The sequence below is a fragment of the Macrobrachium rosenbergii genome, chromosome 25 (genome assembly GCF_040412425.1).
Source record: "Macrobrachium rosenbergii isolate ZJJX-2024 chromosome 25, ASM4041242v1, whole genome shotgun sequence".
In the NCBI taxonomy this organism is placed as follows: Eukaryota; Metazoa; Arthropoda; class Malacostraca; order Decapoda; family Palaemonidae; genus Macrobrachium; species Macrobrachium rosenbergii.
This window is the reverse complement of record NC_089765.1, coordinates 40,811,910-40,816,909: the sequence shown is the minus strand read 5'-3', so window position 1 is coordinate 40,816,909 and position 5,000 is coordinate 40,811,910. Positions and strand designations below refer to the sequence as shown.

General features: G+C 37.7%; 1 protein-coding gene across 3 annotated transcripts in view; it reads left to right on the top strand.

The window, feature by feature from the left end:
- LOC136852596 (NAD(P) transhydrogenase, mitochondrial-like) overlaps positions 1-5,000 on the top strand; it is a 65,027-nt gene that overhangs the window by 30,502 nt on the left and 29,525 nt on the right. The window contains exon 1 of one of the 3 annotated variants that reach the window (XM_067127470.1): positions 4,602-4,784. The exons of the other annotated variants lie outside the window; for them this stretch is intronic. The gene's annotated coding sequence lies outside the window, so the exon portion shown is untranslated. Of the gene's footprint in view, positions 1-4,601; positions 4,785-5,000 lie in introns of those variants that run through there. 3 annotated transcript variants of the gene reach the window in all.

Here is a 5,000-nt window from a genome sequence, read left to right as displayed (position 1 = left end):
TTTGAAGGGGTGAAAAGACTGAGAACGGTACAACATGCACTCCTCTTCTGGATGTCGATCGATTCAGCTGGTTTTTAGGGTTGTTCCCTTCAAATGAAAAAGTGTTCGTGATTGGTGACGTTTATCTTCACCAATTGTAGACACGCACGTCGTTTTAATCTTTCCTTCTATTTATCTTATCGGCCATACTTTTTCATGTCTCGTATGAGTACTTAAAAAAAGATTCTTGAGAAAATTTTTTTGTATAACTTACGGAGGAAGTCGATTAGTAAGTAGGTTGCGAGCGGTACCAGCATGCTAACTAACTTGACAGGTTTTAAATGCTGTTGATTCAACTGTGTGATACGTTGCAAATTTTATTGGCAGTGTTTTATTTTGATCTTAAATGCGTAGGATAATTTCAACGTTTAGTAAAATAAAAATGATAATGTTGCAATGATGTGGAAACAGAATTTGTTACAACGAACAGCAGTTGTGTAGCAGTTAGATTAGAAAAAAGAATTTTCATATTGGTGTTAAAAGTAGTTCTATTTTTTCTCTTTTTTCTCGAGTTCCCGGTGACCTCTTCGCTGCTGATTTTTATGCTATTGAAGTTAAGGTCCGGATTTGGTTTTGCAACATACGGAGTGAACATGTACAGGTATTTGTTTCACAGTCAGGTATGATGGTGAAGTGATAACCTTGGATGGTGAAAGCCTGATTACTATGTTTCAGGATTTTGCCTGGTGAACACATATATTATATATATATATATATATATATATATATATATATATATATATACTGTATATTTAATTAATTAATTTATTTATTCATGTATTTGTGTGTGTTTTGTGATAGGTGAAATTCGTCCTAAGTCCCTGTTTACAATAGGGACTTAGGACGAATAAAAAATGAGCTTATTTTAAAACCTTTTATGCTTCTTGTGACTTAGCAGTGGATTAGGATCCTCTTAGTCGGTCTGGGCGAAGAGGGGCGTGGTCAAGCAACCTTACTCCAAGACACTTACTGAGAAATGGAAAGAAAAGACGTTTTGGAGTCACGTCGTCCAGGAGAAGGAAAGATCCTAAGAATTTCCGCTCCACCCAACTCCATAGTGAATTATCTCGCCAGGGTCCTTCCCGGAGTATATTCGTTTATTATATAAACTGATTATTGAAAATCACGTCTTAGAGTACTGAATTTAGTATTGCATACTGAGTGTCATGTCTTGCACTTGAATTGGCCCAATCGTTTATTGCTTAATTGACCAGCGGCTCCACTTCTTGGTCCACCAGAGTCAAGAAAGTTGTTTAACTTTTTTTTCCCGGCTGATGGTGATTGATAAAAAGCAAGACATTTTCAGTCTAGAATAATTCTAGATACTTAAGTACATATGGTAAGCACTTGCAGTCTTAATAGGATTGCAATGCAATGTACATTTGGATAGAATGTATTAGACACCTATTATAAGATTACTGTGGGACTGAACACCAGAGGAAAATTTTGAACTCTCTTCGTCATATTATACATTTAGAATATTTATTAACATTAATACACCCGATGGACAGTCATAGTTACCGTCTTCTTCAATCTAGTACGATGTGAAATGCAGTGCATGCGCTCTCATTTAGCCCAAAAAATTGATGTAGCACCCCAGATATTTGTTCGGCAGTAGTTTGCAGGATGGGGAGACGGCATTGATAAGTCCTATCTGAGACACAAGATGAAAGTAGGTTTCCCGTTTATCTGATAGCGATATTTGGGTCTTCCCAGTAGGTTTTCGAAAATTTTCTCATCATATCTCTTAGACAGTTTTATTCTGTGTGGAATGTCTCAGTTATCTAAAAGTGTCTGTACTCCTTATCTCTCTGCTAGTGATTTGTAACTTTGCGTCTGATCCCTGGAATGTGTTTTTGTTACCTTGGTTTTCCCCAAGTGTCTGTTATTCCACGTTCTCCTTTCTGCCTAGCCTATAAAAGATGGACTCTTCTGCTTTTGGCCAGCAGACATTCCCCATTGTTTTCGTGCTGTATCAAATCATTCATTGCACTCAGTGCTTTCAGACAGTTTACCCTATTTTGCAGCTTTTCTATTCAGTTTTCTACGGCATGATAAGAACCATTCCACTATGTTGTTCAGTAGGTGGGTTGGGTTTTCTTCATATACTTTCCTTAGTCGTCACTTGATACAGGAACAGATTTTGTCATTAAATTTAGTTTGATTTCTTTGTAAATTACTTTAATCACCATCATCTATGTTTATTTTGGAGGACTTCTCTTGCCTCTCATTGGATCCACAATACAAGCCCTTTGTGTTTGCAGTTATAGTTTCCTTTATCAGCAGCTCTGCCGGATCTTGTGTTACCTTCGTCCATTTCTGCTTGGAACACTTCTAATGTGGACTGTGTAACGGGAGTATATAAAAAATTCTATCGTTGCTATTTCGGACATAATAGGACCTTTCCCTCTGTTCTGTGCCGGGACTGTTTCGGCCCTTGTTCTATTATATCTAAAATGAGCTGTCGTGAATTGTGATTGAATATTTTTCATATAGTTTATCTTAAGTTAAATTCAGTAATACTTGTTGACCTTCAGGATTTGAAATAATCTCCCTGCTTTTATTTTCGTTATGCCAAGTATTCCTTTGAAAAACTGTTCTGTTAGAACTAAAGGGGAGCAATAATCAAAGGTGCTACCATACGCAGGCTAAATACAGGGAAATTGTTGTTTTAAATGAATGAGGGGTCGACAAGTTGAAAAGTCTGTTGTGTAGGTATATGAAGGGGGCAGTGCTAGTTTCCTCAGAAGCAACTATCCAGGGAAAAATATTATTGGCAATCTGTTCAAGTTTCATGAATCTCATGTCTCCTTTTAAAGGGAAACATTGCCGCAAGCGCAGAAGTCTCTATTGTCTGTGCATCAAAGTTCTTCAATTTCATTCTCACAGTGACCGCAACAGACTGAAACAGCATTATCACTTCATGTTTTTTGGAATAAAAACAAACTGTCAAAATTGAATTTTAATGGAGCCGGTGTGTTGGCAGCTGTCCCGTTACGGTCCCCTGACGTCAGTTTGTAGGGAATAGACACGATATTTTTGTTACTCATTGCGCAAGTGTTGCACAAGAGACGTTAATCCCTAATGTCCCTTTTATACGTGATTGGCTTCGTGCAGATGCCGGCTATGTGGATTCCTTGGAAGCTCTGTGCCTTGTTGTCATGTTGGATATAATTGTGTCAGAGAGAGAGAAAGTTAGTTAGTTACTTGTAGACCGAACGAGTGTTCCGAGTTATTTACAGCTGTGTCCAACAGTTTCTGTTGCCGGTTAGTTGAACTAATCACAGACACACACACGCACAACCAGGTTTGCTTTGTTGCGCCAACCTTCCTCTCACACAAGAACTGATGTCGTGTATGGGGATAGGATGGGGAGAGGCACGGGATTTTGCAACAGCCGTCATGAGATTAGCTCACCTAGTTTGAATGTGTGCCAAGATAATAGTTATGATGACGTCAGAGTGCCTCGTTGAGAAAATGTTAGTGTGGTATGTAGCTCTGCTTTTGGGGGAGGGCTCCGGTGCTTACTATGGAGAAGTTTGCCAACCTGCTTTTGCACCCTCGGGAAATTGAGTCATGATTTCTATCTTGTCAGTTCTTTTTTTCTTTTTTTTCTCGGCCTGAATACAATGGAGCGATATGCAGGTAAACAGCGTAATGATGTTGTTGATGAATAAAATTGCAAAAAGTACTTTGTCAGTACTTCTTCAGACACTAGAAAATTCTTACGAGACTGCCTTACAGTTCAGGTTAAATATATGGTTATTTTGCATATTAAAAATATGAAGTTATTTTGCATATTTAGATACAAAGATACATAGGAAATAAAAGAATGGTATACAGATTATACCATTCCTTTGTTTTCTGTGTACCTCTGTAACGAAACTATCAGTTCTACACGAAGTAATACTGATATAAACTGGATAACCCGCAACTGCATCTAGCCTGTTATTAAGGCCCTGGGTGACTCGTGAAATCTGTGTTTGATACAGACCAATGTATGTATTATAGTGTGGTGTTGGTAACCTTGCTTTGAGATATCGGAAACTTGTCGACGCATAAATCTTGTTGTCAATCTTATCTGGTGCACTTGTACAGTCTCCCTCGTTTCCTCCTTATCTCGCCAGAGCTGTTCCCTCGAATACTTTGCTGTTATGTTTGTTTTTCGTTTTTAGTAAAACCGTAATGGTCATAACGTCATCAAGTTTCGCTGACTAGTTGGTGGAATTGGTAACAGCAGCTGTTGTGTAGGTCAGCAGGCTGCCTTGAGTTTAAATTTATAGTTTATCTTTTCATTTTCCATCAACTTACTTTTCCTTATTATTCCTTTGTTAGAATAATAATAATAATAATAATAATAATATTATTATTATTATTATTATTATTATTATTATTATTATTATTTAGTTCATATGACGCCACATTACAAAAAACTGTCGATCAGGCAATTGGACAATTTGAAGTAGAGTGGTTCTTGTTTGTATCTGTGGCAACTCTTCGCAAGACAAGTAGTGTTTGACAATGGAAATACTCAAACGCGAACGAATGTAATGCATTTAAATGTCTTCTGGCGTTACAGTTACGTTTAAATTACGACCAAGAAGAGAAGCCAGGGTAATATGGATAAGAAAGTTAATTAGCTTATAGTGGAGAATAATATTTTTGTCGTCAAGTTTTGTGTTGATAGCACGCATCGAATTAAGCACAAGGATCGCCAGACTTTAACTTGCACCATTGATGCAGAGGTCTGTAACGTTGTTTGCCTGCAGTATTTTCAGAAGCTCTGGCAACTTTGCCAGACAAGACTACTCGCCTTTATTCTTACGTCTCTTGTGAGGCAAAATTTTGCGCTGGTGAAGATGTTGACGTGACCATTTCTTTTTTTTTTTCTTTTTAACACTGACGGAAGTAATATAGGGCTTGTTAGTGTGTGTGTGTGTGTGTGTGTGTGTGTGTGTGTG